Below are 24,767 nucleotides of genomic sequence, written 5' to 3'. Positions count from 1 at the left end.
CTGTGCTTTCGTAAACAATATATTCGTAAACAACATAATATTTTTAATGGATCTATCCTCGCCCTCATTGAATAAAAAGAAAATTTTTGACTGTTTGGTATCTTTTTTGTCGGATAGTAAAATATTATTGTAATTAGTTATAGGTATTTGTAAAATATATTTAAAAAAAAATTTAAAAAAAAATTGAAAAAAAAATAATAAAAAAATGAACCAAAAAAAAATTAAAAAAAAATGATTAAATTAAAAAAAAATCTACTATCTAAAATAATCTAGTAACTAAAAAAAATACAAAAAAAATATAATAAAAAAAAATAAAGAAAAAAATCACTAAGAGGATTAAACCTGCGAGGGATTGAACCCGGTTGACATCTTATCGTAGTGAAAAAAAAAACAAAACAAAAAAAAACAAAACAAAAAAAAAAACAAAAAAAGACATACAAAAAAGAATGCATTTATTTTAAATATTAACATTAATAATTTTATTTGTAAAATGTATACACTATGTGTTCTTGATAAACATTAAGTATAATATATTTATAATATTTATTAACATAGTACATATGTACATTAGCTGTAATTAGTAGGTAAAATAAGAAGTAAAAATTTGTAATATTATTATAATAACCATGTTTCACTAATTGGCAATATCTTTAATACATTTACTTTTGATTGAGACTGGCTGAATGACTATAGTCCAATCAAAAAAATCCTCGCCCTCACTAATTTCAAGATAACCGTGAATCATCGCCTGGTCCTGTCCACTCAGCAAAACCGAAAACATCAAAAAATACTTAAGGAACTTTTCCCAGTAACACATAATATGCCATAATATCCCAGAAACACATAAACGTATCTAAAGAAAATATTATACAATTTGCTGAGTCGTATTTGGTTGAAGTATGTGTTTATATTATTATCCGAATAATACCTATTCATGACTCAATTGAATGTCTTAATTTTAACCGTTTTCAAATACGTTCTATATAAAACAGAAAACTGGAATTAATGCAATATTCAAATGGCTCGAACACTATGTATGTAAATAAAATATTTTTGAAATGTTTTGTTAATATCATTCGATTAGAAATTAAAACAAAATTTTTTGTTACATCTAAAATTTTTGGTGAAATAAACTTATTTGACCGGCCTCAAGAGGCCGCGGCCTCTCGGTGATTGCACCGATTCATTTATATGGCCAGCACGCCACTGATATCAAGTAGGTATAACCTATATCTAAGTTATTCCATGTTTAGTGGTAGTGATTTTGCTGCCTATACCTGATTTATTCTCAGTATAACTTTTATACTTGGTTTATTAATTTATTAGTAACAGTGTATGTATGTGTGTAGATAGATTGATTCTGTGTGGCGTGATTGCTATTGTATACAGGGTGAGTCATGACGAACTGTACATACTCCTACCTCGTATAGAGGCTCCTATGGGGAATAACAAATGACCATTAAAAAGTGTCTGCTCTCATTGTTTAATAATATACAGGGCGAGTTTCGCATTTTGACAGAAATTTTTATTCGTCATAATTTTTGAACGGTCAGATCGATGTGTCTCTAATTTTGGTCAATCGTTACACTATTACCACCTAATCAACTGATTTATTCAAACTGAAAAAAAATCAGGTCCGACTTTAAGAAATTAGTTCGTTTACGTCTTAGAAAAAATTTCACCCTGTATACTCTTTTTGAAAACTTTAATATGAATTTTACAAATTAGACAAGTAGGCAATTAAAATGGCATATTTATTTTTTTCCCCACACGATTACTTAATTTTTTATAAAAAAATCAAATTTGACTATGAATTAAAAGTTTGGTAAAATGAACCATAGATTTAAAAAAATTAACTTTTATTACAAAATTTAATTATTTTTTTTTTAATGCTCCACTCGGAGTAACACTACAATCTGTTCACTATTGGAACAATGAGTAACTTAATTCTAACCTAACCTAACTACATTTTTTTAAGCTAAAGTCTTACTCATCAGTATTTCTTTAGGTTATATTAGCATATCGCCTATTTACACTACAATTAACGTGTACACTACCGCACGATGCGCACTACACTATCTCATATGATTTAGTACCGCACTATGCGCACTACACTAGCTCATATGGTTTGATTCTTTTAAGACGTCTGGTCTGGTTCGTGTTGTCAAGTAGCTGGAGGGCCTCAACATTCACGTGACGATGGAGCCTATCTTCGTGGTTCCGGGCAAATATAGATATAGTCTGTCTAACGGTGTCGATCCCCAGATCATTGTGGATGATACTGTTTCTAATATACCAGGGGGCATCTACGATGTTCCTTAGTATCTTGTTTTGGAAGCGTTGAATTATTTGTATATTACTTTCGCTGGCACACCCCCATAGTTGTATGCCATAGCTCCAGACAGCCTTGAGGATTTGATTGTAGAGTAGCAACTTATTATGGATTGATAATTGGGAGTCACGTCCAAGCAGCCAATACATTTTTTTATATCTGATTCCAAGCTCTTGTCTTTTCTTTTTAATATGTGCTTTCCACCTAAGTCTTGCATCAAGAGTGATAACCAGATATTTTGCAGTATTCTCATATGGAATCTGGATATCATTTATTCTGATTGGTATGTATTGCCTCCTTTTATTGGTAAAATCAATATGTATGGATTTGGTTTCATTCAACTTGATTCTCCATGCTTTAGTCCATTTATATATCTGATTTATGGAGTTCTGTAAGTTATGTACCGCTTCTTCATGATTATTTCCAACTGAGATAATTGCTGTGTCATCTGCAAATGTAGCAATAGTATCTTGACGTAGTTGAGGGATATCTCTGGTGTATAAAATGTACAGAACTGGTCCAAGGACACTTCTTTGTGGAACACCAGCTCTAATCTGTCTCAAATCAGAGTATGCTTCCTCCTGCTTTACTCTGAAGCATCTGTCTGATATGTATGATTCTAAGAGTTGGGCGAACTGTTCTGGTAGGTGATAGCGCAGTTTATGTATTAATCCTTTGTGCCACACCTTGTCGAATGCTTGGGCCACATCCAGGAAGACAGTGGTGCAAACTTTCTTTTCTTCCAGTGCCATTTCTATGATGTCAGTGATCCTATGCACTTGCTCAATAGTAGAATGGCTCTCTCTAAAACCAAATTGGTGGGATGGGATTAGCTGTCTCTCTTCAATTATTGGCTTTAGCCTTTTTAGGAGCATTTTTTCATAGAGTTTTGCTATCACCGGGATGAGTGATATTGGTCTGTACGACGTTACTTGGTGAGGTTGTTTTCCAGGTTTAGTTATCATTATCACCTCTGCCACTTTCCACAACTTCGGAACATATTTAAGTCTATATGAAGCGTTGAAAAGGTGGGTTAGTTTTATAATGGTTTTCTTCGGCAGCTGCTTTAAAATCTCACCAGTAATAAGATCAAAGCCAGGCGCTGTTTTCGGATTCAAATTGTGCTTTATTTCTGTCTCTAATTCATTAGGAGTAACAGGGTTGATTTTTATGTTTTCATCATTTAGTTCAATTGGTTCTTCAAGATCTTCTCCATCATGTGGTTTGAATGTATTTTCTAAATGATCTGCAAATATTGTAGCTTTTTGTTCATTGCTACGAGCCCAGGTACCATTGCTATTCCTAATAGGAGGATTTTGTATAATTGGTCTTTTAAACCGTTTAGCTGCTTTCCACAGAGAGTAGTCTGTCGTTTTATCAGCGCTTAGTTCACTGAGGTACTCCCCTATGGACTCTTGTTGTATGCGTTTGATTTCTCGCTTTAATTTTTGTGTGGCATTGTTTAAAACAGTTTTATCTGCAGGATTTCTAGTCATGTGCCAGTTTCGTTGTAGTTTTCTCTTTTCGGCTATCATATCCCTTATTTCTTTAGGATAATTGTTGCCTTTAGTTCTTTGGATAATAGTTGGTGAATTATCCCAAGCTGCTTGCTGGATCTTATTCGGAATTTTTTCTACAGCTTCATCTAATTCCTTGGGGGTTTTTAATGAGCCAGAGAGATCAGTTATCCTTTCTAATTGTAATTGGAAACTAGTCCAGTCTGTACACTTATTTGTTAATCGTGGTGGATTTTCTTTCTGTATGAGAGTGTCACTGAGAGTAAGAAGAATTGGAGAATGATCCGAATTCACGTCCAATGCTTCTTCCACGTGTACAAAATTAGACGCAAGGCCTTTTATGATAAAAAAAATCTATTAAATCAGGTATCTTGTTTGGGTCCGTTGGCCAATAGGTTGGGGTGCCTGTGCTCAGAACATCACACTTTAAGTGTTTGGTTGCTTTGAGTAGCTCTTTACCTTTATTTGTGGTTAATCTAGAACCCCAATGGACATGTTTTGCATTAAAATCGCCTCCTATAATGAACCTTTTACCGTAATTCATCAAGAAGTTGGTATAATTTTCTTCTTTTAATGCATGTCGAGGAGGACAGTACAACGCTACTATGATAACGTTATAATCTCTCATGGTTACGTTGACAGCTGTGGCTTGAATCTCTGCTGTTTGGTATCCAGTGTCTTCATAATGTCTAATGGTTTCTTTTATAATAACCGCACTACCCCGTTTTGTGCATTATCTGGGTGTATTGTTTGGTATATTTTGTAGCCACGGAATCTGATATATGATTCTCTAGTAAAATGTGTTTCGCATATAAGGCACACATCTATTTTTTCAAGGTCAAGGACTATTTGCAATTCCTGTTGGTGGTTTTGGAGTCCATTGGCGTTCCATTGCATAATGCGCAGTTGCTTAGCCATTTTTGTTTTTTGGTATCGCTCCTTGGGCGCGTTTTTCTAAATTAAGGATTCTGTTATCCATTTGATTTAGTCTGTCTAGTATTTGCTGCAATAGTATTTCAGTAGCTGCAGATTCTTTTTGTGTCGATTTTTCATTACAATTATTTTTGTTTTTTGCAATCTCGCTATATGTTTTCTTTTGTGTTTTTTCTTCACGCTGTTGTTCTACCCGTGGAATGGCATTTCGTTGTGGATGCCGAGATGGGTTAGGTTTTTTGGTTTGCTTTTGTCGGAGTTTTTGTATCTCTTTTGCAACGACACATCCTCGATAATTAGCTGGATGTCCACCTCCGCAATGTACACATTTAGGTTGGTCATCCTTAGGTTTTTTACAATCTGCTGTTAGATGCTTGCTAGTGCATCTGACACATCTTGGTTCCTTAGCGCAGTATTTATGTGTATGACCATAAGCCTGGCACCGTTTACATTGTGGTACAAGTTTATTGGTTTTTAAAGAGACTACTTCCACCCTGCTACCCATGATGTCAGTAATTCCAAATATTTTATTAACATCTTCATCCTGCCTGAATGTTAGTAAAAACATATTTAAAGGTTCTTTGGTTCGAAATTTTAGCTTAGGAACAGCATCCAAAAGTTTATATCCCCTTTTTCTTAAATCAGATACTATGCTTTCAGGTTTGCACGTGTGATGCAGTTTTTTAGCCAAAACCTTTATTGGACGGCTTTGTTTGTTTTCATAAGAATGAAATAAATAGTTGTGTTCTTGGAGCAGTTGTGTTACAAGCCTGTAGCTTTCTCCATCTTGCACATTTATTTTCATATTTTCATTATTAATGATTTTAATTTGATATCCCTTAATTTTTTCATTAAGCATTTCATATAGTATATTGTAGTCTTTAATCCCATCTACAACTATGGGGGGTGGTAGTTTAGGTTTTTTAACTAAGGTTTTAACTAAGTTTTTTAACTTAGGTCTAAGGTTATTGGTTTGTATATGTAGATTATTCAAACTTTTTTGATGTAGATCATTAGTTGTGATTGTTTGTGTTTTAAATTTTTTCTTGTGTTGAACTCGTATCCACTCGGTTTCTCTTGCTAATTCCTCTTCATCGGTTTCATATACTACTGGTATCGCATCTTCTCTGGTTGGTACGTTTTTCACTTGTTCGTATTTTTCCAAATGATTCTGCATTACTTGCATTTGTTGTTGCATTTGAGAAATCGTATCCTGAAGCCTTTTAACAGTTTCGGATTGTTCTTTCCATGCATTGAAATAGTTTATTTCATTAGTTGCCCTTGCTTGGTTCTCCTTCATCAGGGCCTGATTTTGCTGTGCTAGGAGTACTTCACCGGGCGTTGATGGCGTCGACGTGGATGGAAAATGCACTGGCTGCATAATAATTTGCTGCTGTTGTTGCTGCATTTGCAATTCAATGCTATTTACATCCATTTTTGCTTGATTTTGTTAAAATAATGTACTAAATAAACTTACCTAATTTAGGCAGAATTTGGTGCACTATGAACTGGCCTATAACACCTTGTCGATAACGACTTGGTGTTATTTTTATTTATCATAATGACTTGTGATAACTTTTTATGAATTCAGCAATTAAGTACTTATCGCCACTGAAACTTGATATATATCGGAGCTTGGTAAAAACACAACCTTACTCGTCAAAATTCAAATATCAACTTAATTTTTTTTAAATATGTAATTTATGTTACCACCCAATCAACTGATTTATTTAAACTAGAAAAAATCAGGTCCAGCTTTAAAAAATTTGTTCGTTTGGGTCTTAGAAAAAATTTCACCCTGAATACGCTTTTTGAAAACTCTAATCTGAATTTTACAAATTAGACAAATAGGCAATTATAATGGCATATCACATGATTACTTAATTTTTTATAAAAAAATCAAATTTGACTATGGATAATTAAAAGTTTGGTAAAGTGAACCATAGATTTAAAAAAATTTAAAAACGGCAGAAATTGCAGGAACTCAAATTTTATTTTTCTTGTAACTGATTTGTTGATCAACGCAAAAAAAAAACAAGTAAAACAATATACCTAATTAGTTAAATCTGGAAATCCATACCTTAAATCTAAATTGAATTAAATGGGTGTGTTTCTAGATTTTACTGCAGCAAATTCTTTTATAATATCTTCAAAGTCAATTTTATTGACGAGCTTTTGCTATATAGCTAATATTGCCAAATTAGATAATCATTCCTCTAGCATAGTAGACCTCAAATAATTTTTAATTAACTTTAATTTTGAAAATGATCCCTCACCAGAAGCCACAGACACAGTTAAAGTGAGGAGTGTTATTAATGAAATTGTGATATTTGGCAAAGATTGAAGTTAGATATTTTCATATATTGAAGATTATTAAGGCTATGGGTACATAATTCGCAAATATTTTACGTGTATCATCCCTACTTTTTCTGTCTTTACACGGCAAATTACGTGTAGTAAAATTCACACTGGTGTGGATATGTAAACATTACTAGAATGTCATTCTACTTGAAAATGTCATAATTAATTTAAAGAGATGGCTTTTGAATGTTCTTGGATAACTGTTATTTTTATAATTGCAAATTATTAATTCAGTTAATAAATGTGATAATTTTTTCACTAACTATATTTTCAGTGATTGTAATAATTTATTTGTACAACAAAAACTAATAATCAATCGAGAAAAGAGGAAAAGTGTTAAAGTGATTTTTTAATAATATGTTGTTATTCTGGAACGCTTACAATTTTGAAAATCTCTAACAACAAAATACTTGGATCACAGGATATATCTGATGTATTCTCTGCTTGGATCTTCTACAAATAATACACAATAAATAACTTTTTATTAAGTTCACGTCTTAAATCAATTATTTATCAACTATCTCAAAATATTCCCGATGCAATGTCAAATATTTAAAATTGTCACTGATCGTCAGTGTCTGACTGACAATATATGCTGACAATATTATATTCGGTTGAGTGCGTTGTAAGACAAAGACAGATTTGGAAAATATTACCACGGCATTGTGTTCATTTTTTTCAAATCCTGAAAAAACCAATAAATATTTTTGAAAAATTTAAACGCAGAATGAATGACTAAATTATTACCGAGGGCCGAAAGTCCCTTAGAATAAATAAAAAGTTTATTTTGAATGAGATATTTGAAATTAAAAATCACACTAAATTTTCTCTTAGTTTTTTCACCCCTGTAACTTATTAAAATAAACATTATAGAAGTTCTCAGGGACTTTCGGCCCTTGCTAATAACGTAATCTTTCATTCTGCGTTTAAATTTTTCAAAAATACTTATTAGTTTTCTCAGGATTCGAAAAAAATGAATCCCCATTTGAATAGCATTGCAGCCGAAAATACGTACCGATCCTCTTAAGAGGAAATTTGATGAGTCAGGTAATAAAAATAATTTTAAAGCTTTTATCTCACTAAATAAATCAGTTGCATCAATATTCGCCCCCGATTTTACTGGATCCGTTAGCTTTTGCTGAAGAACAAGACAGTTTTTTAAAATATCATGGTCACTCAATGTAAAAATATCACTAAAAAACCAAAAACATTATCATAACCAGACATCATAGATATTATTAACAGATCTACTATTTAACGAACTTAGTACCCGGGAGGTATGGGCCATTCCAGGAACATACGCCTGTTTTGGATTACTTCGACAACGAATATTTTACTGTGCAAAATAAGAAGAACGAAAGTACATTGCAAATTACATTGTTGTTTATTGGAATAGTTATTAGCGCCATTTACTTTCGTACTTCTTATGTTGCACAGTAAAATATTCGTTGTCGAAGTAATCCAAAATAGGCATATGTTCGTGGAATGGCCCATATTAGATAGAAGTTCAGCCACGATTTTCTGAGTCCTGCCATATGCAATACTACTGGAGGTGGTACTTACAATTTGTGGAAAATCTACGGCTTTCCTGTGACATTTTCCTGTGAAAATTAGATTTTCCATGAAAAAAATGGGGTGCAATGAATTTCTGAGTCCTGCCATATACATAGAATAACAGGATACTATCGATTTTATGAAGAACATTTTTTGGACAGAAGGGTTGCGATTCTGTGGATATGAAGGGACTTGGAAATTTCTTTGCAACGCCCCTTTTTTTCATGCAAAATCTAATTTTCACAGGAAAATGTCACAGGAAAGCCATGGATTTTTCCACAAATTGTAAGTACCACCTCCAGTAGTATTGCATAGGGCAGGACTCAGAAATTCGTTTCTGAACTTCTATCTAATATCTCCCGGTCTATTGATCAATTATTCTAGTACTGTCTACTTTCTATGTTAAAGATATCATTATCTGCTATATCTAAAAGATTCTCACAAATTTTCATTGTATGAAATTTGAATGGATTTATAACTTCTATCCTATTCGAACATCTTGTATCACTTTGGGGTTTTAGATTTATCTCAGGAACATGTACTTTTATAATATCCCAGCTTTTTGTGGAGGAAGAGAAAAATACGTAAAGTTCTTGTACAATATTAAAAAAATTTACTATTTTATTTGACATTTATATTCTGCATCATTCACTACTAAATTTAAGCTATTTGCAGAGCGTAGAACAAAAAAGCTCGAGGGTTATCCTACCCTTATCATACACGCATATAGGCAACGTTATCATAGCCATTACCTCTCATGTCTCTTGTATTTAAATTTTGTAATTTTACTACAAAATTAAATAGTGATTCCTCTGTAGTGTCAAGTAAGTAGAAAGCTAAAAACTCTCTTTTATTTGAACTTTTTTAGAATAACACAATATTTAATTTTTGGGATTTCGCTAGGTGTTCATAAAAAAATTATAATTCAAATTGTCTAAAAAAATGATTACCTCATTTAAAATAAATATTTCGTATTAACCAAACCTTCGGTTTGGCGCCCTTTTGTGGTTGCGCCCGCGTGCGTCGCACGCGTTGCACGCCCGGTTACGGGGGCCCTGGGTAAGTGAGGTTCAATCAACCTATTTTTGAACCCAGAATCTGTGGTATAATTTATGACCAATCTTTTCGGGACACCCTGTATATTTTTATTTAGGTGTTTGTAATAAAAAAAGTTTTTGCTCTCAAAAATAAATTTGTTTGCATCTCTTCGTTAACCACATAAAGATTTATCTACTGCTGTCATCTTGGAGGAAATTATGTTAGATTTTTGCATCCAAAAGTGTTAAAATCCTAATATCTATAAGCATCGGTGGTTCAGTGGTAGAATGCTCGCCTGCCACGCGGGCGGCCCGGGTTCGATTCCCGGCCGATGCATAACTTTTTTGATTTATCAATTTATGTTTTTAATAAAAACTAGTGATTTTAGCTGTCGCTATGCGACGGGAGATACAATCAATTAGAGCTACATTATGTACAAATTCTTGAGACAAATTTCCCGGGAAATCAGTAAAAAAATGGAATACCCGATTCCCAGCAATTCTTACAGATTTCTCGGGATTTTTTAAATATTTTATTTTAAATTATGAGCGGAGATATTACCTACTCAAAATGAAGAAATAATGATTCTGATACAATTATTATCTCTGTCTGCTTAATAATCATTTTAAATCATTCCACTTAAAATATTTACTTTTCAATTATATTTTAAACCTTCCAATTTTGGCGTCAGTCAGCATAAACATTCTTTTGTTATGCGACGATCTGATTCACTCGGAAACATCCAGAATCATAACATAAATATTTATTTTGAATTAAAATTATGTTTATGAAGAATTAGTACATAGGAAATTTAATATGTTATTATATTGGTGCAAATCAGCTGATCGACGTTTAAAAAAATGACCAGCACTAAAAAGCATCAGACCTACATCAACAGAAAATGCGTTAACTTCAGCAAATTTTTGTAGAAAAAAGCCAGCCTAAAAGATTAAATTACTCAACAATTTATGTTTTTTAAAACATATTTCAATAATAAAACAATGAAAATTCAGATTAAAGACACATTTATAATTTGTCTATTTTTTAAATTTCCTTTAAAATTTTGAATTTTTTTTTAATATTTGAATTTTTTTAAACATTGTTACTTCGTAATCAAATGTATACATTTTTATACTAATTGCATTGAAAAATTAAAACAAAAACAATTTCTTCTTTTTATTTTTCAATTTCCCAATTCCCGGGAATTCCCGTGAAATTCAAATTACCGACTCCCGATTCCCGGGAAATCAAAAAGGGGCTCTACAATCAATTGCCCACTACAGTCACTGCACTTAACTTTTTCACTTCCTCCTATTTTACCGTATCTCTCTCTAAGTTTTTCTGGCTTCTTCTATTTTTTTCTGACCGCTCCTATTTTTTTCTGACCGCTCCTATTTTTTTCTGACCGCTCCTATTTTTTCTGACCGCTCCAATTTTTTTTCTTATTCCTTCTTACTTTTCAGGCATCCTCCAATTTTTTCTGATCCCTCACATTTTTTCTGACTCCCTCAAATTTTTTCACCCTCTAATTTTTACTTACTTCATCTAATTTATTTTTATTATACATATACAGGGTGTCCAGAAACTTTCCTGACAAACAAAAACCGGAGATTCCTCAGATAATTTTAAGAAAATTTAACGCAATTCACCTAGTCCGAAAATGTTTCCTAATTAGTCCAGTAAATGAACGGGAAAATCGGCGATACCGTGTAATTTTCAGGGCCAACTCCGAATTGCATGGAAATTTGGATTTAGGTTCTACTTTCCCTCCACTTCAAAGTTGAAATTGTGCCGTTGGCTGCTTTTACTTGGGGGTGACAGTCACACCTTCTCGGGGGTGAAAATGCATACGTTCAAGATAAGACCGGCAATGGATAAATTGACTGATTTTAAGTAACTTTTGTTCTATAGAGTTTTTTACGTAAATCAATATTTTTCGAGTTATTTGCCATTGAAAATATTGATTTTTCGACAAAAAAATTACGTTTTCAGACGGTTTTTCGCAAATAACTCAAAAAGTAAATATTTCATTGAAAAAAATACCCTTAGTAAAAGTTTAGCTTATAAAAAACCCAAAAAAATGATGTATCAGTAAAGTCTATCAATCAAATAAAAACAAAGTTGTACCTCATTAAAAATACGTTCTTATTCGTCTAATTCCAAATCGAATATTTCAAGGTGAAATCACCGAAAAATTAAGCTCTTTTCGGGAAAAACCCATTTAAACTTTTTTAAAGTGTTTATAAAAAGCTTTGTTTTAATTGATAATAAAAGTTTTAGCATTAAACATAAGCGAGTTACGCTCAAAATAAAGTTGGCCCTCTTTTTTTTTTGTAAAAAATCATGAAAATCTCGCCGTGTTTAGCTCCCCAAATGAAATTAATCGCTACCGCTTTACAAACAATTTACTTACCTATCTATTTTTTATATGATCTGTCAGTCTCACTGGTTTAAAGTGTTTATTTTTGAAAGGGTTATAATTGAGAAAACTTGAATGGGTCACTAATCACGAGTGTATGCAAATTTTGAACAGCCATATCTTAACCAATTTTTGTCTTATGAAGAAACAAAATAAACTAGCATATTTATAATAGCAAAACCTACATTTTTTTACTCTTTAGGATTTTTCTTATCACTAATACTTTTTAAGTTATTTTGAAAAAATGAAATTTTTCAAAAGTTTTTAGAATTTTTTTTTTACTTTAAAACCAAACGTTTTTAAAAATAAGCACTTCAAACCAATCAAACTTACAGATCATATAAACAATATACGTACAGTTAAAATATATGGTATAGCCAAACGATTAATTTCATTTAGGGTACTAAATAGAGGGAGGTTTTCACGATTTTTTTTACCAAAAAAAAGGGGCCAACATTTTTTCAGTGTAACTCGTTTATTTTTGATGCTATAAACTTTTGTAAAAAACAAATAATAGCTTTTTTTCGATACTTTAAAAATGTTAATAAGGTTTTCCCGAAAAACGCTTCTTTCTTCGGTGATTTCTCGTTGAATTATTCGATTTGGAATTAGACGAATAAGAACGTATTTTTCATGAGCTACAACTTTGCTTCTACTCAATTTGTATACTTTACTGGTACACCATTTTTTTTTCGTTTTTTTTTTATAGGCTACACCTTTGCCAAAAATATTTTTTTCGATAAAATATTTACTTTTTGAGTTATTTGGGAAAAACGGTCTGAAAACGTAGTTTTTTTGTCGAAAAATCAACATTTTAAATCGCGAATAACTCGAAAATTATTGACTTACGTAAAAAGCTTTATAGAACAAAAAGTGCTTAAAATAAGTCAATTATTTATCCATTTCCGGCCTTATTTTAAACACGCATTTTTCATCCCCCGAGAAGGGGTAAATGTCACCCCTTAAGTAAAAGCAACCAACGGCACAAATTCAACTTTGAAGTGGAGGGTAAGTAGAACCTAAATCAAAATTTTCATGCAATTCGGAGTTGCCCCTGGAAATTACACTCCAAAACGGTCATTTATTGGGTTAAATGGAGCTAGAGCTCTTTAAACAGGGTGTCTTGTAATTAGTTTTTATTTAATATCTCCAGAAAGCTTCTATTTAGAAAAACGAAAACTGAGGTATGCTTATTTTTTATCTTCTCATTAAATCTTTCTGCTCACGTGGAGCACAATGTTATATACGTTGCCTATCGTGTAGGAAGCATGAGACATGAGGTATTGTCCTTTTCATGATCATTTTTCAGTGCGTAACAAATGATAGGAAAAAGGGTAGGTCCGTGATAATACACATTTATGACATTTATTCTAACATGACATTTTAGTTAAATCTGACAGTTGTCACATTTTATTTTCAATTTGGAATAAAACCAAATCAAATGTGTTTCTTGCATTTATAAAATGGTATTTTCTTTAATTTGTATAGTCTTATAAATTATACAGATTATATTTGTAATATTATTATCTAATTAAAAAAAATACTTTTTTTATTATGGCGCCATCTATCGACAACTAGAATAATCACCGAACTAGAATAATTACCAAAGTAATACTCGACGTGCCTTTTTTTCTGTCATATACAATTTAATGCGTTAGAAAGAAATCGAAAAACTGTGACGCACTGAAAGATGATCATGAGAAAAAGAGTAGGTACTTATTTACTGCAAATCCTGCAAATCCAAACTTCTGGCAAATCCAAACCAATGGGAAGTGAAAAAAATTTAAAAATTCCAGACAAAAACTTAAAAGCAATGTTTATTATACAGAGTATAACCAGAAAATTGAACAATGTAAGATTAGTAGGACTGGTATACGAAGTGTTTATAAAGGTTAAACATAAACTTCGGTTTTCTCGTAGTCAACTTAAGTCCAAAAATATTGTCCACACTATTGCGAGAACATTTTACGACTCAAAATCAATGACAATGAAAGCTTTGAATTACTATAAAATAGTTAGGCTAATTTTCGGATAATCCGAACTTTTCGGAATCCGAACAGGCTGTCCCCCCAATTAGTTTGGGTTTTCGGGGTTCTACTGTATTCATATACAATTGGAAATAAAAATATCACAAAATATTCGGACCAACAGTTACATTAGTCCCTGCTTTTGAATTGGTATTTTAGAAAGTTAGTCCATTTATTAGTTGACATGAAATTTGACATACACACGGCTGCCACATCAAAAAAGCGATATTGTGCCGATGTGTACTTTTGCCCTCTGGGTGATTTTTATTTTTATACTCCTATTTTTTGTAAATTCTAGCGTAATGCATAGTATAAAGTAGTATATAATAGTTTATAGTATAATAACGTGTGATCCAAAATTATTGTCACCATAGGTGGCTCTGAACGACAGATATAGCTATACAGTGCATGTCTATTCTTAATTCAGATATACTTTACTGTTTACGTCAACTTTGCAGTGTACGTCAACTTAACAAGAAAAGTTAGGTTATGTAGAGATTTGGTGGATATATAGCATCTTGTTTGATTTTATTTATTATTGTTACTAATAATTTTGTTAATTCTTTTTATTTTTGATTAAAGTTCTGTGTAAAGGTTTTGACTGAATTTTTATGTTTTATAATGTTAATCAAAATTAATTGATAAACCAATGATATAAATTCAGATTAAAACAAGACATACGTAATTTTTTGCACGGCTAGCTTTGATCCCAATAATTGTGGATCGCTCGTTATAATATAGTGTAGTGTAGTCTCTTTATCTTTGATATACACACCTTATCTAGATATATCATATATATCTACTGCAAAAATAAGTAAAATAATGTGACCGTTTGGTTAATTTATGAAAATAATAAAACTCCAGGGACATAAGGCAAAAAATGGCATGTTCGGGACACTGGACCAGGACATCGATTTTTGACCCTTCGCTTCATTATCAAACGTATTCGCTCCGTATACTAAACAGATACGAAGTGAATACGTTAGATAACGAAGCGAAGGGTCAAAAATCGAGGTCCAGTCAGGTTGCAAAAAGGTTTTCTGGGTACTATACAGTGATGAGGGCGCTAATAATCGGCAAAATAACGCAAAAGATGGAAAACATATTAAGTTGTGAGATAAAAGGAAATTAAACTTGTAGAGGTGGGAAATTTAGCAATAAAGGCCTATAAATTTACATTATATTTATTAAAAAATCATACAGAAGTAAAAAACTTCATTTGTACAATGGTATAAAAGTTTATTAAAAACTATTAAAAGTCATCCAAAAGGATTTGCAAAACGTTTTCGATGTATATCAGATCATCTTCAGTGCCTAGAACGAAGTATTTCCACGTTAGAATGAATTCAGAAGGTTAAAATTGTGACTAGTTGAAGAAAAAATGTGGTAATACTCACGTTTTGCCTAGTACATGGAACTAGCAACCTTATGAAAATGGTAACATCGAGAAATATGGTTTACATGATAATTCTATAATATTTATAGCGACTCCAAGTCGATGTTAAAGGATTAATTTATGTGTTAGGAGTGCTCAAAGGGCAACATGGTTCCCTGCTCGATAAAAAATCGTGGTTCTTGCCCACGGTTATTAGACTTTATTACGGTTGTCTTGTCCGACGGTGGTGGGGAGACTTATATTTTTGACTTTACGTCACAAGAGTTTACATTCCCATATTTTTAAATGATTTTCGATCGTTGAATGTGTGTTATTGTGTATATATGTGTATTATTTTTGTTATTATGAAATAATTAGACAAATAGTACACATTTTATCTTATACCGGGTGGTGAATCGTAAGGGCCATAGAAAACTCAATGTAAAATTCTGAATTGTTGAATTCCTGCTTCCCTAATTATTTTACATCAAAAGACATGAGAGAATACTTGTAGAGAATTAAAATCTGTATTAAAATCAAAAGTTAAAATTGTTCTACGATTTAGATGCATTCCAAAATTTTGAAAAATATGATACATTTGCCACAATATAGGTATGCGTGTAAAAGTAAGGCCACACCTTACTATTTAACTGACAGTGCTCACACCATTGACTGAATAAAAAAATCTTTATTATTAATCCTTTCTCCGCAACTGAGGGTATCTTATCAACTGTATTGTTTTTAAACAATAGATGATAAAATAAAATATTGACAGTTCAAAAATGTAAACATTATTGCATTGTGTGTGGCCTAAGTTTGGGCTGAAAACTAAAATGTATTACATTTTTACAAAATTTTGGAATATGTTTAATTACGTAGACCAATTTTAACAGTTATTTCCAATACAGATTTTAATCCTTAACAAATAGTTTCTAATGTCTTTTGATGTACAATAATTATTAAGGAAGCTGGAATTCAACAGTTCAGAATTTTACATTGAGTTAATGCAAAATTTTGACGCATGTCAAAATTCTCAATGTGTTTTAATTGCATTCATTTTTTGGAATCCTGAGAAAACTAATAAATATTTTTGAAAAATTTAAACTCAGAATGAAAGACTACATTACTACCGAGGGCTGAAAGTCCCTGAAAACTTCTATAATGTTTATTTTAATAAGTTACAGGGCTGAGAATAAAAGAGAAGTGTGATATTTAATTTCAAATATTTCATTCAATAGAATCTGCTTGTTTATTCTAAGGGGCTTTCCGCCCTCGGTAATAATGTAATCTTGCATCCTGCGTTTAAATTTTTCTAAAATACTTGGTTTTCTCAGGATTCGAAAAAAATCATATTACAATTCAAATGACAGTAAACTCTCGTGACGTAATCTCACCCTTAATGCTCATTGGTTAGTCGATTTAGGCAACGGTAGTAATGTCTAAGAACCGTGGTTCTTGCCAGTTCAATGGACACAGACCAACAAAGGTGAAGGATATGACAATCCAATTGACCATTCCAAATCACGTGATATAATATGGCCGGCAGTGGGCAAAAATTTAATAATATAGGGTTTACATCAGTTTTTGTAAAGAATATCCTGTTTGGTTTTGTTTTTTATTGTTAATTGTGCACCGAAATTGTGATAGCAAATAAATATAAACTAGTTTATCGTTACATAACTGAATTATCCCATAGTAGTTATTGACACAAACTGGTAACTAATATGGGATAATTCAGTTCTGTAGGCGATAAACCACTTCATATTTAATTTGTTATCACAATTTCGCAGATTTCCCTACACAATTTACATAAAAAAACAACCAAACAGGATTTTCTTTACAAATTAATGTCGATGTAAGGTTAGATTTTGCCCACACCCGGCCATGTTTGACGTTTCATTGGAATGCCTAATTATTAGACAAAAGTGACATGACAAGACAGGTAGTCAATTTTTGGTTATGAATATAAAATAGTGTTTTTAGAATTTAGATTATTAGTTAAACTGAATGTCGAATAATAACTGTATTAAGTGAAATTTAAAATATAATAAATTAGGAATATAATGAAAAATCGAAAAGGCTACTCTCTGTTACAGAAAGAACTGATGTTACTGTTAAATTGATAAAAATATTACTCATAGTAGAGTCAGTGACGTCACTGGTGACAGTTGTGACAGAAGACGAACATTTAATTTAATTTGAAATAAAAAGTGAAAGAAAATTAATTCAATGAAAACAACTTAAAGACCTATAAAAGTAAGGTACATAGTAATGTTGTAAAAATAAAAGAGTAATGATGTAAAAATAGAAAGAGTATTGTTGGTTGCCTATTATTGTAGTTGTGATCGTTGTTGTAAATTGAAAAAATATTTTAATTTAATTTATTGTCTGAATTAGTGAACTGATAATTTGAAATTTATAGAAAGTAATGGAGTAAACAGATTGAAATGTATGAAATATAAAATACTGTAAAAGATTTACGGATTTAAAAGTGTACATTTGAATGAAAGTTATGTAATCCAGGTTGAATGTTGGGATTATTTTCGATATGAAGTAAAAATTCTAGATGAACTGATTCACTAAATTGATAAACTGAAAATTTGAAATTGTATATAGTTAGTAACACATTGAAATATTGTCGAAGGAAGTTAATGATTAGTGTTGAAAAAGAAAAGAATAACTAAAGCAAGAAGTGCAAGGGGAACCGAAAAGACAGAGACCTTGCACTTGAAAAATCGAAAAATCTACTCTCTGTTACAGAAAGAACTGATGTTACTGTTAAATTGATAAAAATATTACTCATAGTAGAGTCAGTGACGTCACTGGTGACAGTTGTGAAAGAAGACGAAAATTTAATTTAATTTGAAATAAAAAGTGAAAGAAAATTAATTCAATGTGAACAACTTAAAGACCTATAAAGGTAAGGTACATAGTAATGTTGTAAAAATAAAAGAGTAATGAATTGACTACCTGTCTTGTCATGTCACTTTTGTATAATAATTGGATTGTCATCTCCTTCACCTTTGTTGGTCTGTGTCCATTGAACTGGCAAGAACCACGATTTTTTATCGAGCAGGGAACCATGTTGCCCTTTGAGCACTCCTAACACATAAATAAATCCGTTAACATCGACTTGGAGTCGCTATAAATATTATAGAATTATCATGTAAACCATATTTCTCGATGTTACCATTTTCATAAGGTTGCTAGTTCCATGTACTAGGCAAAACGTGAGTATTACCACATTTTTTCTTCAACTAGTCACAATTTAACCTTTTGAATTCATTCTAACGTGGAAATACTTCGTTCTAGGCACTGAAGATGATCTGATCTAGATCGAAAACGTTTTGCAAATCCTTTTGGATGACTTTTAATAGTTTTTAATAAACTTTTATACCATTGTACAAATGAAGTTTTTTACTTCTGTATGATTTTTTAATTATGGTATACAGCCAGCTACTGGGTATTTTCCCATTGATTTTATTATATTTATTGTTTCCCACCTTTAGACGCATCAGAGGGGTATGTCAACTAAAACTGTCACTATCAAGGTGGTAGTGGACAAACTCGGCCCATACGTCTAAAGGTAAAAACAATAAATGTAATGCAAATTTATAAGTTTTTATCTATAAATTTCCCACCTCTACTAGTTTCATTTCTTTTTAGAGGCATATTAGTTATATTATTATGTTATTAACAAATAAGGGTCAAGAGTACCAGTCTTTTAGTTTAAATCACTACATGTAAAAATAGGGTAATTAAATATCTTATTTAGGTTACGTTCACTACGGAGACCATCACATGGTATCCTAGAGTAGAGCATAGTATTATACTCTTCATATTCGTAAATTCTCGCATTCAAAATAATGCATTTATTTTACATAGCGATCGATAATATAGTTTCCATCGCCAGGTGAAATAAAATGCGAGAATTTACAAATATGAAGAGTAGGATACTATGCTCTAGCTAGACTCTAGACTAAGATACCAAGCGATGGTCTCCGTAGTGAACGTAACCTTTTAGTTAGAGTATTCATCTCGTATATAGTAGACTAAGAGCCGCTATAGGTGAAATTTCTTAATCATTTTAGGCACGATGGGACCCTATAACTTATATAGTAGAACCTAAAAGAAAACGTTTGAACACTGTGCCGTCACTTTTCAGTGGCACATGCGTCGACAGTGGCGCATCAAACTTTCCACTTATGGACGGGATAAATAAATTAAAAGTTAACAGAACTTACTAATAGAATTAAATTTCTTTTTATTTTTTTAAGTTCTATGTGATTAACACATAGGATTCATCGTGATTTTAACCCACCACCCCCTTCCCCCTGCCCCCACCATCAAAAACTTCATTTTTCGTTTTTATTTTTTTTTGGAGGGATGCAATCAATTTTAAAATTTCAAAAAATTTACACGCATAGTTGAGGCTTTTATAAAACATGCCTATTTTTTGTAGACCCACAGGTAGAGTGTACATAACCTCAAAAAATTAAGAATTTTTTTTTTCAAAAAAGCGTATAACTTTTTTTGATGAATAGCTGCCGGTCTAATTTTTTCTTAATATTGTGTGTTTTATCAAATACTATATTCTAAATTTTTTTCAGATTTTTCCGTAAGTCTCCCCACCTTCAAAAATCCGAAAAACTGTTTTTTGGGGGTTTTGGGTGATTTTCCCTATTTTATAGACTTCATAATATATCAAATCAATTTTATTTTTATAGATTATATGTAACTTGAAGTAACTGAGTTCTTTAGAATATTTAAAAATCAGAAAAACACGTTCAAACCCCCCAAAACCCCCTTAAAAAACAGTTTTTTGGATTTTTGAAGGTGACCAACGTTACAGAAAAATCTGAAAAAAATTAGAAATATAGTGTTTGATAAAATACACAAGACTAAGAAAAAATTAGATCTGCAGCTATCCCCAAAAAAAAGTTATATACTTTTTTTCAAAAAAAAAAATTTTAAATTTTTTTGAGGTTATGTACACTTAACCTACAGGTCTATAAAAAATAGACGTGTTTTATAAAACCCTTAACTATGCGTGTAAATTTTTTGAAATTTTAAAATTGATTGCATCCCACCAAAAAAAAAAATAAAATCGAAAAATAAAGTTTTTGATGGTGGGGGCAGGGAGAAGTGGGTGGTGGGTTAAAATTACGATGAAATGTCTTAATCACATAAAACTTAAAAAAATGAAAAAAATTAAATTCTGGTAATTAGGGAGGGTATTTTTTAATTTATGTGTCCCGTCCATAAGTGGAAAGTTTGATGCGCCACTGTAGACGCATGTGCCACTGAAAAGTGACGGCACAGTGTTCAAACGTTTTCTTTTAGGTTCTACTATTTAAGTTATAGGGTCCCGTCGTGCCTAAAATGATTAAGAATTTTCACCTATAGCGGCTCTTAGTCTATAGTAGATGAGCAAAGGTTTTAAATGGCAGTTTTTGAATTTTTATCCTATTATTTTCGCTTTTGAAATTGTAACATATTGATACAAATAATAGTCGGAGAGATAGAAGCGGATTTTGTGCGTGATAAGTAATATGGAAAAACTATACGGGGATATGTTGAATTAGTTGTGTACATGACTTTCACCAACGACCGGAAACCAGAGTTGGGGCCGAGGGTAGTTATAAGGGGTCAAAGTCGCGGATTTTATTATTTTTTTTATGACGCTTATGATCGAGATAGTGCACCAAAATTTGGGAATAAGTAGGTCATGACGTAACTAAGTAAAATCTCTAGGGGCGGAACGCTGCGTGGCCGACAAAGGGGTGGGGGTAGGGGTGAATATAAAAAATATAAAGGGTTTTTTGCGACGTTCGTGATTGAGATAGTGGACCAAAATTTGGGATTAAGTAGATCATGACATTACTAAGTAAAATCCCCAGAGCCGGAAACCAGAGTTGGGGATGAGGGTAGTTATAAGGGATCAAAGTCGACGTTTTTATTATTTTTTTTTTGTGACGCTCATAATCGAGAGATTGCACCAAAATTTGGGAATAAGTAGGTCATGACGTAACTAAGTAAAATCTCCAGGGGTGGCACGCTGCGTGGCCGACAAAGGGGTGGGGCAGCAGGGCCTATTTTACCACTAGGCCCGTGAGGCACCTGCCTCGGGCCCGCATTTTAATAGGGCCCGAAAAGATCACCAACATTTTTTCTTATTGCAATAACAGAATAAATTTTCAAAATTATTTCATTTTACGAACTGGAAATGATATGATATCTAACAATAAGAGTCATATTCGTAAACCATGAACCGTTCTTCATAAACAATGTTTATTTGTTTAAATATAAATTTTATTTACAGTCCCTGGCCAAATTATTAGACCCACTATAAGATTTTATAAAAAATGTTAATTCTAACATGATACTAAATAGTTTTTTTGTATGTACCAGACATATGTATGTTGTTTGGTGGTTGTCCATTTAATTGTCTATATTTTATTACAAATAAAACATTATTAATCAACAAATATGTATTTATTAACTCTTGAAGGAAAACAGAAATAACGACAATTAAATGCTTTGTTGAGCCACCTTTAGCCGCTATTAGAGCTTTAATTCTTCGCGGCATACTATCAGTGCAAACTTGTACTATCTACTGCATTTGAGGATGATGGTTGCACACATAAATTATTCTTTCAAACAGCTGCGTTTTGTTTGTGATCAAATATCTTTAGCCACTTCTGTTTTCATTTACTCACAAAACTTTTCGATGGAGTTCATATCGAGGTTATTACCCGGCCAATCCAACAAAGCCATGTTTTTTTCTGCTAAATCTGATAAAGCTTCTGCAAAGCTTAACATACCACGCTGTTTGGCAAGGAGCTCCATCTTGCATAAAAATTAATAGTTCCCCATTTGGAAACCAGTCTTGGAGCTGCAGAAGCAACCGCCTTTGCAAGACATCTTTGTATTGGTCTTGCCGCATCATTCCTTTTACCACGTACAGACGTCCAGAACTCTTGTTGATAATGACTGACCAATTTATCACTTTTATAGGGTGCTCCACAGCATCTTTTTATTGTTGATAGGTTTGCTTCAGTGATAAAATCACATCCTTACTGTGTTGTTTCATCAAAAAGTTTCATCCTTACTGTGTTGTTCAGACTGTAGCACCCTGCAAAAGTGATATTTGGCCATTCATTAGCAGCAAGGGTACTGGACGTCCATGTGTGGTAAAAGGAATGATGAGACAAGACCTCTTGCAAAGGCGATTGATACCGCAGCTCCAAGACTGGTGTCCAAATGGCGAACTAGTTAGGAAAAAATAGAAAGGATAATTTACGTGTGTCATCATCATCCTTAAATGCAGGAGACCGTACAAGTTTGCATTAATAGTATGCCGTGCAAAATTGAAGCTCTAATAGCGGCTAAAGGTGGCTCAACAAAATATTAACATATAATTGTCGATATTTCCGTTTTCCTTCAAGAGCCAATAAATACATATTTGTTCATTAATAATGTTTTAGTTGTGATAAAATATAGATTATTAAATGGACAACCAAACAACATACATTGTGTCTAGTACTAGTACATACAAAAAACCTGTTATTTAGTAGCATCTCACAATAATTAACATATTTTATAAAATCTTATAGTGCGTCTAATAATGCTGCCAGGGACTGTATTGTTAATAAAAATTTAAATTTCTGGTTTCTGGTGCAACTATATTTCTATTAAATAATTCATACATTTAAAAAAGTTATTCTTATTATCGTTAATAAATTATATTTAGGTGCTCGAAAATTTTGTAGTGCCTCGGACCTGATTTGAAGTAAAATAGGCTCTGTGGGGCAGGGGTGAATACAAAAAATATAAGGGGTTTTTTTGCGACGTTCGTGATTGAGAGAGTGCACCAAAATTTGGGAATAAGTAGACCATGACATAACTAAGTAAAATCCTCAGAGCCGGAAACCAGAGTTGGGCATGAGGGTAGTTATAAGGGGTCAGAATCGCCGATTTTATTATTTTTTTGTGACGCTCATGATCGAGATAGTGCACCAAAATTTGGGAATAAGTAGGTCATGAGGTAACTAAGTACAATCTCCAGGGGTGGAACGCTGCGTGGCCGATAAAGGGTTGGGGGTAGGTGTGAATATAAAAAATATAAGGGGTTTTCTGCGACGTGCTAGATTGAGATAGTGCACCAAAATTTGGGAATAAGTAGACCATGACTTAGCTAAGTAAAATCCCCAGAGCCGGAAACCAAAGTTGGGGATGAGGGTAGTTTTAAGGGTTCAAAGTCGCAGTGTGTATTATTTTTTTTGTGACCCGGCACAACATTTGTCCCCCACGCGGCGTTCCGCCCCTGGAGATTTTACTTAGTAATGTCATGATCTACTTATTCCCAAATTTTGGTGCACTATCTCGATCATGGACGGCAAAAAAAACCCCATATATTTTTATACTCACCCCTGCCTACCACCCCTTTGTACCCCAAGTAGCGTTCCGCCCCTGAAGATTTTACTTAGTTACGTCATAACCTACTTACTCCCAAATTTTGGTGCACTATCTCAATCACGAATGTCGCAAAAAACCCCTTACATTTTTTTATATTCACCCCTGCCCCACCCCTTTCTCGGCCACGCAGCGTTTCACTCCTGGAGATTTTACTTAGTTACGTCATGACCTACTTATTCCCAAATTATGGTGCGCTATCTCGATCATGATCGTCACAAAAAAAAATAATAAAAAACGGAAATTTGACCCCTTATAACTACCTTCCTTCCCCACTCTGGTTTCCGGCTCTGGGGATTTTAATTATTTATGTCATGGTCTACTTATACCCAAATTTTGGTGCACTATCTCAATCACGAACGTCACAAAAAACCTCTTATATTTTTTATATTCACCCCTACCCCCACCCCTTTGTCGGCCACGCAGCGTTGAGCCCCTAGAGATTTTACTTAGGTACGTCATGACCTACTTATTCCCAAATTTTGGTGAACTATCTCGATCATGAGCGTCATAAAAAAATAATAAAAACCGCGACTTTGACCCCTTATAACTACCCTCGGCCCCAACTCTGGTTTCCGGCCCTTGGTGAAAGTCATGTACACAACTAATTCAACATATCCCCGTATAGTTTTTCCATATTACTTATCACGCACAAAATCCGCTTCCAGCTCTTAGACTATAAACATATTGATACAAATACATGGACAACTTACCTAAAAAACCTCTATCAAACAGC

At 32.6% G+C, this 24,767-nt stretch overlaps 1 non-coding gene across 1 annotated transcript; it reads left to right on the top strand.

The window, feature by feature from the left end:
* Nucleotides 1-10,000: 10,000 nt before the first annotated feature.
* Trnag-gcc (transfer RNA glycine (anticodon GCC)) lies at nucleotides 10,001-10,071 on the top strand. Its single transcript has one exon. It is a non-coding gene; the product is annotated as a tRNA-Gly (tRNA).
* Nucleotides 10,072-24,767: the final 14,696 nt, after the last annotated feature.

This window comes from Diabrotica virgifera, chromosome 3 (genome assembly GCF_917563875.1).
Source record: "Diabrotica virgifera virgifera chromosome 3, PGI_DIABVI_V3a".
NCBI lineage: Eukaryota > Metazoa > Arthropoda > Insecta > Coleoptera > Chrysomelidae > Diabrotica > Diabrotica virgifera.
Note: the sequence above shows the minus strand (reverse complement) of the source record. Positions and strands in the feature narration are given on the sequence as shown.